Raw genomic sequence first — 15,082 nt, 5'->3', positions numbered from 1 at the left:
ACCTCTTCCATGCCCCTTTCTTCACTGGGGCTGGAAGTTTCCCCAAAAAAAGGGTAGAACCATGGCCAGCTTTCGGATGAGCTCCCATGCTGTTTGAGCAACCTGCCAACGTATCAGACGTTATATTCGTCAAGCAAGGTGTAACTGGTCCCGAAGTCCCAGCTGCTATCGCAGTTGTAGGAGCAGAAATATCCGCATATGTTCGCATCATTACATTTTCATTACTTATAAGTGATTCTGCATTGCCCTCTTCGGCCGTATGTGTACTTTCACTAGTGTGAGCTGTATTAACATCAAGAGAAATTGCATTAACAGCCATAGAAGGCGGATTAACAAGCGCCATACTGGATTTCGGCTCTGTTGATTCACGCTCACACTCATCAGTCATTCTTGACGTAGATTTCCTGGAGTTCCGTTTAGCAAATTCCGCCGTGGTTTCCTTATACCTCGGCCAAACGAAAATGTTCCCATTAACGAAATCTTGATGGTCTCACCTTATTTTATTAAGTTTGGTTTCACGCAACTTATCCGCTTCCTTAGCTAATGTTGCTTTTAAAGAATTTATTCTCTCAGTGCACTTCGGCTCTATAAAGTCATGTGTAAGTTTATCATATAATGAAGCTACCTCTTTCTTTAAAAGTTGTAATTGCGGGGCAAAGAAGTCAATAAGTATCCGCATATACTGAAAGCTAGTATTAATATTTAAAGTCTGCCATTTGGTTAACAGCTCAGGGTAACGATCACCCTGAGCTGGCATACACAGAATTCTCATCCCCCTGGGAACAATTCCATAAGCCAAACAGGCTTCCAGGTGAAAAGCTTGCCATTGCAGGCGTTGCATCTTACCAGCTTTAAAAGTAAGGTCACGTAGCAAATCTTCAAATGCTCTGTCCACAGCAACCGGAGTAATTCTCCCTTCTGGTCCTTCCTTCTGGATCACAAAACCCAAATTCAGGAGCGGATTCCCTCGTGGAACTGATGACCTGGTTGAAGAGAAGGAAAGTCTGAATGAGGTGGTCAAAACTAGATCCAGAGGGACTGCAGACAACTGGCACAGTGCATTGTAGTTGAGTTTGACAGAAGAATACAACAGGGGCATCTGGTAGTTCTGGCGAATGCCAGAAGGGCTGGTGCCAAAATGCACTAGTGAGCCAATGCTCTTTAAAACTGTATGCATAAAAAGTCTATCTTTTTTGTCTCTAGACTTTTTTAAAAACAGTCCATATTGGGAAGACTACAGGCATCAATGAATATGCTCAGAAGTCATTGTGTCACTCTGGAGCAGAGAGTCGAGAGACCAAAGAAGAGAAAATCAGTGATCCAAACAGATTAGCGTTTAAACTTTAAGTTAAGTTCTCAGTTTTTTTTTTCCTAGCAGGGTCAACAAGATACTTTCTGCATTTTTTTCCTAGCACAGTCAACCAGATACTTTCTGTATTTCATTTTTTTTCCTACCAAGGTCGACTAAATAATTTCTGTATTTAATTACTTCCTTCCAGGGTCAACCAGATACTTGATAAATCTTGGTACAGTCTCCTATATAAATTATCTTTCTGACATCCTGAGGCTGTAGACTTGCAGGGTCAACCAGATAGTACAAGGTTAGTGAAAATGGGCCGTTGGTTCTGATGGTGCCAGAGGCTAATACTTTTCCCAGTCCACCCCTGAATACCAAAGAAGCTGAAAACTAAGGCTTATAAAACAGTGGTACAACCAGTACTACTTTATGGTACAGAAACATGGGCAGTGAAGGCAGAGCAGTTGAGGAAGTTAGAGGTGATGAAATAAAGTGCCTGAGATGAGTGGTAGAATGCACACTGCGGGACAAATGAAGAAATGATGATAACAGAGCAGAAGCCAAAGCAGCTCCAAATGCAGAGATTATCAAAGAAACTAGATTATGGAAGTTCGGGTATATTTGTAGGAAAGTAGAAGACAATCTGTGAAGAAAGTTTGAGAAAGCCAGGAAGAAGGCAAGAGGACATGAGGTTGCCCAGCACAGAGATAGGTGGATTATGTGAGAGAAGACCACCATCAGTCAGGCACTACCATCAAAGAATATAAGTGGGTACACTAACTGGGAAAAATGTCAAAAGTTGACATGATACCCCAACCTCGTGTATAAAAATGGGAAAAAGGGGAGAAGATGATGATGAATCATAGACTCACCTAAATATGCAGTCACTACTCATTTATAGAGTCATAGCTTCATACACTGTTACTAGGCAATTGACCTAGGGGCCCTTTCTAAGCCTATGCAAGTATTCCTAAAAGAGTAATGATGTCCTGTATCAAAATATGACATTGAGGGCCAGGCATTTATAAGCTGTCTCTGTTCATAGGGGACATGGGTGCCAGGCCTGGTGTAAATTTCCTATTCTCCATTCATTGGTTAAGGTTGCGCTTAAACTGGGTAATAGACAAACACAGGCTCACATGGATGGGAAGTCTGTTCCACAGGAGGGCAGTCACACATATCTGTCTCTCCAGCAAGTTCTGTTAAAGTCACAGACAAAATTCAGGTCCCTAGACCTTGTGTTTCTGGTAGCCTTTGACTTGTGGATATGTAGGAGATTCATAAGTGTGTGGTTTGTGGATGCCTTGTAAGCCAGGCATATATACTCCTCAGCAATCTATAGAAGACTGAGTAGAGGGAAAGGGCTTTAAGGTGCTCTGCATAATGCATGTTTGTTATTCCTTGTATTCTTTTTGTAAGGAACCTCTAAGATCTCTCTAGTTGATGCAAATGCCTGGTCAGGTACATACCAAAAGGAGTATTGTACTCTATGATTGGTTTGATAAGGGAGAAGTACAGTGGGATGATGACCTCTTTGGACATAGATGCCATGCCCTTACTTATAAGTAGTACAACATAAAAGGATTTCCTCATCACTGTGGCCACATGGTGGTTGAAGGTAAGGCTACTGTCCATGTGTGTACCCAGATCCCTGACCACTGAGTCAACTCTTAGGGATGTATTATCAATATCATAATTAGCTGGGATGGTTGACTTCTTAAATGTTGCAATTATGCATTTCTTAGCAATGAGTTTATGACCATGGCTTTAGCACCCTTTGTTAGTCAGAGATAGGCCTTCTTGAAGAATGCTAGTGTCTGCAGGGGAGTCGATGATAAGCCCCAGCTTGCTATCATCTGCAAATATAGTCAGCCATAAACCTTCAGCATCTACTTCCATTTCAGAGAAATACATGCCAAAAAGGAGCAGCCTAGTACTGAGTGCTACTAATGACTGGCCTTTTGGTGGAGGTGGCCTCACCTATTTTGACCTCCTAAGTCTTATCAGTTAGCCAGCTGGCTATCCAACAGGTGATAAAAGGGTTTATACCTAAATTAGTGAACTTGTCTACAATCCCTGAGTGGGATATTGTATCTTTCATTCACCCACAACACAGCACAACAACTGCCCTACTATCCTTCATCCATACTATCTCCCTGGGAAGAGACAACAATAAACGTGTCTCCTGTATTTCCCTCGGCCTCTCTAAAGCCTTTGATACTGTCTCCCACTCTCTCCTTCTAACCAAACTGTCTAACCGCAACTTCTCCACTGCTACCATTGCCTGGTTTTCCAGATCTCTCTCTGAGGATAAGCAATCGGTGAGATGGCTCTCAACACACTCCCCTCCTCTCCCAGTAAAGATGGGTGTCCCACAAGGATCCATCCCTGGCCCACTACTCTTTAACATCTTCACTAATCTTCTCTATATCTCCTGCCCCCAGTCATCCCTCATACAATATGCAGATGACTCTACAGTCATCACCAACTCTGACACTCCCTCAGAGTTTATCGCTGCTATGCAAGAATCCTTCAACTCCGTAGAAACCTGGCTGTCTCAAAATCAGTTTATTCTTAACCCCAAAAAAGCAAAACTCCTTTTTCTTCCTAAAAATCTCACCACCTCAAAACTAATTTTTCTGCACTATCCCTAGATAACACCTCCATCACTGTCAAAAACAACGCAAAACTCCTAGGAGTCACAACTGATGACCAACTTAAATTGGACATGCATACAACCAACTGTATCAAAAAAACACATCAAAAACTTTGGCTTCTCTATCAAAGCAAAAAGTTCCTTACTACCAAAGCTAAAATGACCCTCTTGCATGCTTACCTCCTACCTAGCCTACTCTACAGCTCCCAAATTCTTACAAATCTAAACTCTACATTACGAGCCGAGATAGAGACAATTTACAACAAGGTAGCTAGATTTGTAGCACAACATTCCTACATATCTCACCATTGTCTTGCCCTAAAACACCTAAACTGGGTTGAGCTACCCCGCCAGCTATTTCTCTCCCAACTCCTCATAGTGCACTCAGTCCTCTACCAGAAATCTTACTATCCCAGCCTATCTCCTCTCATCTCATATTATAACCACACCAGGCCATTATGCAGCTCTCACCAAGACCTGCTACAAATACACAAGCCCAATACCAAAATGTGTCTTTCATTTTAAAACATAATGTGATATTGTGGAGCTCTTCTCCCCGGGCCTCCGCTGAAAAAGGGCTACTCAGCTCAGTCAGACAATCCCGGTCAATGTATGTAAAATAAATAAATAAATAAAAGCCTTGGCCAGGTCGAGGTAAACTGTGTGCACAGTCTTACCTTCATCCAATGCTTTGGTGAGCCTCTAAAAAAAGTACACCAGATTTAATAGGCATGACCTTCCTTTAACAAAGCCAAACTGTGAAGGGCCCAGCTTTTACAGGTTACCTATGTGCTCATTTATTATGTTCATGATGATTATTTCCATGGCCTTACATATGAGGCTGGTAAGACTTATAGGCCTGTGGTTACCTGGATCAGTGGTTGGACCTCCTTTGTGCAGGGGAATGACTGTAGCCATCTTCCATTCCTTGTGCACAAAATCTGACTGAAGGCTCCAGCTGAAATGTGATTCAAGTGAACCAGAGAGGTCATGTTTCATGCTATTAATTAAACATCCCTGGATGTTATCGGGGCCCATCAATGCAGTGTTTTTCACCTTGGAACGTGCATTGCTTACCTGTTCCCTAGTGATGGTTGGGAGGATTGTGCTATGTGGTATTTCCTTTGGACTATCATGGGGAAGTGGGGGGGGTTGGCAAGGGCCTCTGTTTCAGTGTGGGTGATGCAATTTAGAATAAGTTCTGCGCCTTGTTTTGCATTTCCTCTGAGGTTACGGAAATAGATATAGAAATGTTGGGGTTATCCTTAGCCTGAGAAGCTATTTTTTCTTTATATTTAGGCTTTGAAGTATTATTTAACCTCTTAGCTGCCTGTTTAGCTTGGTCAGGGTTTTTTAGTATGTATGGCGCTGTTCCTCCTATGCTTGGCCAAGACTTTTTTTTTTTGTTGTACAACTGATTGATACTGTGATTCCACCAGAGGGGCTTGTCTTTTGAGTTTGTCTTATTCTTAATGTGAGTGGACACATTTCGCTCTATACAACTATCAATATGACTTATAGAGATTTTGTAAATAGCTCAGTGTATGCTATGGTGTTTCCTGGGTTTGGGGGTGCTTGGAATTTAGCCAAGGTGTTGCTTAGTAGAGAGAGGTTAGCCTTGGAATAGTTCCTAAAGTATTTTAGTTTTGCTGCATCCCTGAATTTAATTTTTATTTCAAGTAATACTGTCTCATGGTCAGATTTGATGAGGGAAGATATTATATTGGGTGAGGAACATCGACCCCACCATGTCTGTGAAGAGAATGGATCAACTGTTCTAGGATGTTGGTATTAACAAACTTTAGGAATCACTGGGTTGTGCTTTAGAATGGTGTAGGATTCCCAATCTATAGAGGGGTAGTTGAGATCTCCCATGAATATTGTACTGGGTTGAACTGTGATGGACTGTAGTACATTGAGATAGGTGGTATGGATTTCCTAGGACATGGAAGGGGACCATAGGTTGCAAGGATATGGTACAACACCCTGTTTATGGTGAGTTGCACATATATGAGATCCAGTGGGTCATACACTTTAATTAGTCTGGATGTGAGACTGATTTTAATATTGACTGAGGCTTCTCTGCCTTTAATTCCCTCCTGTGCAGTAGCTGGTCTAAAGGTGTGAAAGGCATTATAACCTTATATTATTGGGGTAATTTCAGTGACTTAAAACCATATCTCCATTACTACACAGATGTCTATACTCTCCAGGGAGAGGAAGGCATGCAGGGAGTAAAGTTTCTTGTTAAGACTTCTAACATTGAGCAGTACCACCTTCAGATATTCCTTCATAGGTTCGGTTAAGTTGGTAGATTTATCAGTTTGGCATTGCCTAAAAAAGGCACTATGGGGTGGAAAAGGTCTTTGCCAATATCTGAAAGACTAGAGGGGATATGTGCAGACCATCCTGGCAAAGCAGAGTGGTCTGTCAACCATATCCTCCCAGGCCATCAACTATGGTAACCCCCCCCCCCCAGACTGACACCAAAAGCTAACTCAATTGTTAAAATCAATCACTTTCTGTTGGTAACATGGCATCATCCTTGGAAAAGGTAGTATGCTGCTCAGTGCTGGGCTCATAGCTGCCTGAGACACATAATCAGTGAGCTTGTTCATGTATCACTTCATATAGTCAAAGAAGGTAAATCTCAGGTAACAAAATGTGGTGGGCTGCAGTTTATATTTTATAGTTTGTGGCCATTTCATTATAGAATATATAATTTAATAACTGGAGGTGTATTCTTTGCTTACAAAGTTACACCAACAAAATAAATGATAGTATTATGCAATTTACAAAGACCTCTTGTCTGTACATAGCATACCTTAGTATATATCTAACAGGTTTGCACAGATCACCTGTAGCCCATATGAGCAAAGAAGAGCAAGCTGGCTAAATTGCTTGTGCTGTAGCTGCTTAGGGTACATGAATTCCTTGTGGGAGACCTTTATGCTGCTGAAATAGCCTTTTAAACAGCACATCTATGATGATTTCAGTGTAGTAGCAATGAAATCTGTAGTATAGCAGGATTATGCTGACCTAATCAGTGCATTTGCAAAGTTAACATAAATATATATGCAACACCAAAATCTGGAGAATCCCTCATCTCTTCTTTATGGTAGCCTTGCTATGAATGTAATCATGAGATTAGAGGTATTCAGGTAGGAAGATGCAAATAAAGGCTACACGCAGCATGTATCATCCTCATACGCACTGCCACACAAACACAAAGTGCAGAAGTAGAGTGCATTCAGTGCCAATACTCAGCTGTAATTCTTTTTTGTAAAATAATATCTTACAAGATGAATACGTTACTATTTCATCATCTTTCGTACCATGACCTACTGTGTACATTTCTTGTAATATTGAGAAAAGAAAGTCAAATTCCTTCTCTCTAAAAGTACAATACAGAACGTCACTTGTGCACTGTTGTTGAAAAGCAGACATTTTGATAAATCACAACTGTCATCCCATAGCGATGCACATTAGGAATGCATAGTAATTACTGCCATTCACAGCTGTCCCTGCACAGCCAGTTGCATTCTGTACTTTAGGCATCATAAAACAGGTTTCATAATGTCAAAAATGCAAATTCTGACAAACACTTTCAGAAAAGTGTTGAGAAATGCTTTACAGCTGCCAACAAAACATTTAACAGTTCTAACAAAATCTGGCATTCTAGAGATGCCTAGGGCATTATGTAGTCATCACAAACATGGTATGGTCTGCTTAGAGGTTTGCATTTCTTTTTATATGTAGTTGGACCTAGGATTAAATAGTAGGTTCCATAACCTAACTGCTTATTTTCTATGGTGACCTTATAGCTCAAATATGTTAAACAATCTGCTTGTAGTAAGACAGTGCAGAACTTGATGCCAATAAAATTAAAATTAGTGTTTCCAGCTTTTCAACAAAAGATTTGAAAACCTGCCCTTTGCTGCTGCATATAAATGGCTAAAATAATTACCTTAAAGTATATTGGTTATGTTCTGAAGCAAGTGTAGATAACAAACTGATGAAGATGGGTATAACTTCCTTATCATACACAGAACCAAATTATATTGATGTTGGTGCAGAAAGTACATTGTTTTTACATTTTATTTTGTTGTTAAGCACAACCTCCTGGAATTTTTTCTCAGAGATGAAACTACTTGCCATGTCATTATGAAAGACCAAACCCACAATATCCTACTTCCTAAATTAATGTATAAACTATTATATTTTATGATAAATATATCAACTGTAGTTTCTTACTTTCTATAAAGTCACTTTGTCAGCTAGCTCTTGCATGTGGAAACCTCACATTTAAATTAACGGGACTATGTAGTACTCAAACTCCAATGTAAATAAGTATCTATTTCTCCAAATAGATAAGTTACTTATGCTTACCCATAATGGATTGCAGTAATATGAGAAACACTGCCCAATACTTACCATGATATAATTTGTAGGTAGGTTATTGAAAAAACTGAATAAACCGTGAAACTAAAAAATCAAGCAACACACTATTAACTTCATTTTTTGCAAAATCATTTGCAACTGCAAGATAAGAAATATAACAAGGCATGAAGGTAGTTGTAAAACAAAGATTCTTCTGAATGTGACCAATAACACTTTAAGTGGAACAAAGGTTAGTACATTTACAAAGAAAATTATGGGGGAATTCAATAAAGCCTACACTGAGTGATTTTCCATGAAGGCAGAGTGGCATAGATCTAACATGGAAACCGGCAGCCCTGCAATCCAGTAAACAGAGCAGAGGAGCATGCACGATCATGCGGACATGAAAGTGTCTGTGGCATGCAAATCACCTCATAAGCAGGTGAAATTCATGCAAATGAGGGTGTTTTGCGATCTAGGAAGCAGATAGGTATCCATGCAGAACCCGTGTTGGTGTCAGTGTAACCATGTACAGAAATTTAAAAATTGAACAGGGGCTGTAAAAGTCCAATTAGAAGGTCAGAAATGTCATGGTAGGCACAGATATGTACAAAACTATTCCCCGTGAGTCCAAAAACTAATGTAAAACAATATAAAATCATTTTTTAATACCCATATTACATTTGGTGGCACACAGCAAAGCACAAACTTTAGTGCCCTGCATGCAGTATGTACAATGATAGACGACAGTAGTTGCTAAGGAGGCAGGCCCTGGAATAGTGAAGTATCCAGGTTATGTACAAGGATCTGTATGCAAATGAGCTGGGGTTACTGAGTAGCAAAAACGGACCACTGTGTCCACAGACAAAACCCATGTAGCCTCAGAATCATGTTTGCATCAGTAGAACAGGTAGCTGACATAAAAAGGGGGTGTGTCACTATAACTATAAGTGGATTGGAAATCAGCAGCACCTGTTCGTGTGCCTCTCAGCTGACCTAAGCAGGGGGGGGTGTCTAGTGCTGCTAAGCTTTGTTTAGCTGCAGGGCACATGTTTTAGCTGGTTTAAGCTATGCTGAGCATGTCTGTGTATGGGGGGGTGTCCAGACTGCTGAACAGTGTTTACACCAGCACTGGGGGTTTGCGCACCACACTCCTTGCTTAGCAGGGAAGGCAGTTTAAAAAAAAAAATGAAATTGCCAGGGAAAGCCAATCATGTAGAAAATACTGATAACCCCTGTTCCACTTACACTGGCCCATTTAACCCCCCCTGAACTTTGCCACCCTCAACTCAGACCAAGAGCCAACAGGGGGGAACCCATCCCAGTGGGAAAAAAGTATGTTTAGCCCTTAGAATACTAACTATGGGTACCTTTCAAAGACCAACTGGGGACATGATGGGGGTCTCACAGGCATCTTTATCAAGGGTATTCCACCAGTTCCTGGCTGCCATACAAACATGTGCCAGTGAGCACATTTATTTACCCTGCACCCCTGAGGAGAGGGCCAGCAGTATGTGTCTCTTCCACCATGTAGCACACTACCCTGTGGTACTGGGTGCCATAGACTACACTCATGTCCACATCAAAACACTGCCCAGTGAGGAGGGTAGATTATATGTCAACCGCAAGGGGTATCACTCCATCAAATGCTAGGTCATGTGTAATGCCCAGGGCATTATCATGAGTGGGTGTACTGGTAGCCCTGGCAGTTATCACAACTCCCATATCTGGCATGCATCACAGCTGTACCAGATGTTTTCCAGGGGGGGACATCCCATACGGCCATCTACCAGGGGATGATGGCTATGCACTGGAACCGTGGATGATGACACCCATCTGAAATACATACACACCTTCCAAATAATGCCGTAATGAGGCATACACACAAACTAGGAACATCATAGAGAATGGGTCTGGGCTGCTCAAGTCATGGTTCCACTGCCTCAATATATCTGATAGATCCCTGCAATACTCTCCAGTCACATGTGCAGAGATGTTCACAGTATGTGCCATGCTACACAATATGATCCTGCAGAAACAGCTGTAGCAGGATCATCACAGGGAGGGGACACACAGCCCCCCACAACTGCCAAGGTTGTTACAGCCACAGGGGGACTTGGATGAGGAACCCCCTGAGCCTGTCCCTGTAGGGAGATGTAGGTGTGCCCACCTGGCCTTGGCAAAGAGGCAATGCATAGCACATGCACTGACAACCTAGGGTCCTAGGAACTGACACCTAACATACATAGTAAAAAGGAAGCCGGTCACACCACACAGCCTGTACTTTACCTTGTGTTGACAGTCTACTGTGTGCATCAGACAGAGTCAGCCCTGTAGCACTATCTCAACTGCTACAGTCACAAGGTAAGTCACTCTTCTTTACAACAAATGTATGGAGTACTAGACTATGGTAGCATGTGTATGGACCTGCGGCATGTATGCAAGGAAAAAGAGTGGGCTTCTGGGCTACCTGCAGAGAAATAACAGCTATTTGGGACAACAGAAACTGTCTGTCCAATACTCGCTGCCCCATAATATGCAGTAGGCCACAAGGCAGCAAAACTCACTGGCAGTATGCGAGGGAAATGGCAAACAGTGGGGCCAAAGGATAGATGCATAACTGTCAATGTTAGAGTCCCCTACCCCAACACAGCCATGTTCCCATACAACTGCAGTAACAGTATGTTAGCAAGGTTATAGCAGCAGACCACACAATGTCTGTCCCAAACAACCTGGTGACATGTCCTATTTCCTCAATATGCAGTGGTCAAACTTATGTCTGTCTGCTGTTGATAGTATCAGGAATTAAACTTCACTTTCTGGTGGCTGATGTGGCTTAGTGGGCTAAGTACATTAGCATGGTTGATGGTGTTCATGGTTCAAAGCTGGCTGCACCTACAATTTTGCATGTGAGGTACTCCTTTGGTAGGAGTCACACAGACTGAACAAATATGTCACTATTTGTTACTGCAAGAAAGCTGGACAATACCAGAGACAATGGAGGGACAGGGGGCCACAGCTATGGACATTACACATGCTCTAACATAGAGGATGGCTAGTATAACAGCAGGTTATAACAAGTCAGAGTAGCAGCAGTATGTACAGGTCATCACGTAACTTTGTCATTACCTACAATAAGTCAGCGGGCACCATGTAGCTGTATATTACCAAAACAACACAACTGTCTGAGGATCAGAGCAGACATATAGGGTGGAATGCTGGACATCCTGCAAAACATGTACAGTCAGAGGTGTGAGGTTGGTAACCCTGTTTGTGGTGTTACATCATGTACCCCAGTCACAGCATACCAACAACTACTTAGAGCAGGAAATATGGACAAAGCCATGAAGACGAGTAGGACAAAGGCCCACATATAAGGACAAGGATTAACTAGTGGCCACACAAATGTTGACAGTGCAGAGAATAACAGGTCATCCAACAGCATGGATTCCCTGCTGCGGATGGAGTCAGTAAATCAACTGTTTTTCATCAGTTCCTAATATCAATCTATAATGATTTGCCACTGATGTACTAGAAAATCACAATGCTATGTAAAATGTACCAGACATATGATGCAAAACCCTGTACAGTAGATTAGAATCTGTACACACCCTAAGTATGATTCAGATATTATGTGTAGAACACAGACAAGGAATCCCTTGGACATAATATCATGAAGGTGCTGGACTGCTGAAACAGGTGCAGCAGCCAATTGGCTCTAACACACAAAATCCTGTCATGGAGTACAGGTACGTCTGCCTGGAGTCACCTTGTAAGTACTGATGGTCACACTGGGCATGCTTCTACACTTAGTTAATTTCGGCCCATGTCTAATGGCTCATCTGCCTAAAGAACTGAGATGTGAATATATCACTGTGCATACAGACAGGTATGTATATGCATCTGTCACTCCCTATCCCCCTCAGACATGATTATCCACACACACACACACACACACACACACACACACACACACACACAAACACACATGTATATATATATATATATATATATATATATATATATATATATATATATATATAATGCAAATATATATATATATATAGAGAGAGAGAGAGAGCCATATAAAGGTGTAGTACTGCAGTCACTTGCACACCAAATGTAACCAGTGGTGTGTGCAAGTAGTACTGTGAGCTGTGTGTAATAGTAGGTAGGCAGGGGTTCTAATCTCACATCACCACTGTGTGTGTGTGTGTGTGTGTGTGTGTGTGTGTGTGTGTGTGTGTGTGTGTGTGTGTGTGTGTGTGTGTGTGTGTGTGTACATATATCCCATACAGCAGTACAGACATCTCTATCAGGCCTATGTCTGTGCAATGGTCAATCATTTTATGGCTCTATGACTATCGTCCTCCACAACTGTGGCCTCCCTATCAACAGCTGCTGATGTCATCCACCTTAACAGCAGTGGCAGACACTGTCAGAAGACATAGGTTCCATGGCACATGCAATAAGTATGTAGTACTATAATATAAGGTAGGGGTTCCAATCTCATAAACGGCAACTCAGTGTGTGTAAATATACCCTCCTTTAGCAGTGTCTGTCTCGCCTATCTGTGTGCAATGGTTATACATTTTCAGGCCCTGTCAAACCTTCCATTGTCCTCCTTTGCAGGCCCTGCTGATATCATCCACCTTAACAGCAGTGGCAGACACTCTCAGAACACATAATCTCCATGGTGCATGTGTTAAATATGTTGTACTATAGTATAAACTAGTAGATAGGTAGGGGCTCTAACCCCATAAAGGGCAACTCAGTGTGTGTGTGTGTGTGTGTGTGTGTGTGTGTGTGTGTGTGTGTGTAAATCTATCCCCTTGCATCAGTGTGTCTGTCTTGTCTATGTGTATGCAATGGTTATACATTTCAGGCCCTGTCAATCCCCCCTTTGTCCTCCTTTACAGGATCTGCTGATGTCATCCACCTTAACAGCAGTGGCAGACCCTCTTAGAACACATAAGCTCCATGGTGCATGTGATAAGTACGTAGTACTATAGTACATACTACTAGATAGGTATGGGGTTCTAATGTCATAAAGGGCAACTGTGTGTGTGTGTGTGTGTGTGTGTGTGTGTGTGTGTGTGTGTGTGTGTGTGTGTGTGTGTGTGTGTGTGTCTGTCTGTGTGTGTGTGTGTATGTGTGTGTGTGTGTGTGTGTGTGTGTGTGTGTGTGTGTGTGTGTAAATCTATCCCCTTACAGCAGTGTGTCTGTTTTACCTATATGCGTCCAATATTTATACATTTTAAGGCCCTGTTAGTAGCTGCTGGCCCAAAATAGCCCACATCTAACTATGCATAAATGCTATCTGCCACCACGTACATTTGTAGGTACAGAACACCCAGGTGACAAATATCAAAGGTAGAATGCATTGTCATGCCCCTGACACACTGTTTTACACATACACACCTAGGTAACCATGCACATATACAGCCGTTTCTTGCTGATGTCATATGTCTGCTTTGCAACCATGCCATCCTGAGCTGCTGTACTGCCAGCAAGTCTCCACAGCGTAGCCACTCAGACCTCTGCAAAAGAAACATGCAAAGTTCTGAGAGACATCTACCAGTTTGCAACACCACCACCAATCTAACATCATACAACAATAGTACAAACTCATTGATGTGTACTTGTGACACACCCTGGCATACACCACCTGGCATGGCATAACACATCCACACTACAACATGTCATGTACTGTGCTATAGTCACCCTGTGCATCAGACACATATTTGCATGTCCCTGCATCAATGGTACAGATAGCAGGAATGTGGCACAGGTATCATCACATGCACAGGTTGTGGTGTGGGGTGCCAAAGGCCTAGGCTGTGCCAAACAGTTGACATCATGCGTGGGAGTCAAGAAGGGGTGCTGGTCAGCTGGGCCATGGAGAGGTGCCATGTCTGTCTGTTGGTGACCTGCATGTGACAGTGATGTATGAGTGTGTGTGTGTACTCAGTCAAGCCATATGCTAGCCCTACACTTGGGTGTGTTGGACAGCTGTGGAGTGTACATATCAGAATGGACAGTTTACCATCTCTGGCTTTGAACATGGGAACTGGCTCTGCCAGAAGTTGCACTGGCACCACTATGCCTAGGGTCAGATGCGGTACTAGTCGCTGACAGTGACTGGTGTCTGCCAGGCCTGTGTCAGTCACAGGACCACCCAGAACCACATGCCCATGATCTGCCACATCATGGTGTGGACAGCACCCTCCCTTCTCTAGTGCTGGAGGTACTGCCACTACAGGAGCATGAGTGTGCATGGCCATGTGGACTCCCAATGGATGTTGTTGCTGACCTACAGCCACTACATGTTCTAGCACAGACAATGTGCAGTCAAGGACTGACAATGTCTCACCCCACCATCTGTCTACTACATCAGTGAAACGATGCATGGGGTCACCAGTGTGGTGGAGGGCTTCACAGATATACCTCTCAACCTGGAAACATCAAAAATCCAGACAAGGCCCATGAAAAATAGGTACAAATCTGTGTGTTGATTAACATAAAATTTGTGTACATAATTACGTAACCCCACCCACTACAATGGAATTATGGGATACCAACTTTCAAATGAAAACTGAACAACAGACAACCAAAATATGGCACCAGAGTCCCACTGCAGGCTGCAGCTATTCTAATGTCCATTACCTGGCTATTTCACCCCATTTACCATAAACACTAATGTACATACTGCTTTACTTCTACAATGATTATTTGGATTTTATTTTTAC

At 42.4% G+C, this 15,082-nt stretch overlaps 1 pseudogene; it reads right to left on the bottom strand.

Moving 5' to 3' along the window:
* Positions 1-490: 490 nt before the first annotated feature.
* The window catches only part of LOC122802369, a 39,967-nt pseudogene continuing 25,375 nt past the window's right edge, over positions 491-15,082 (bottom strand).

The sequence above is a fragment of the Protopterus annectens genome, chromosome 5.part0 (genome assembly GCF_019279795.1).
Source record: "Protopterus annectens isolate FY-2018-M chromosome 5.part0, PAN1.0, whole genome shotgun sequence".
Lineage (NCBI taxonomy): Eukaryota > Metazoa > Chordata > Ceratodontiformes > Protopteridae > Protopterus > Protopterus annectens.
Note: the sequence above shows the minus strand (reverse complement) of the source record. Positions and strands in the feature narration are given on the sequence as shown.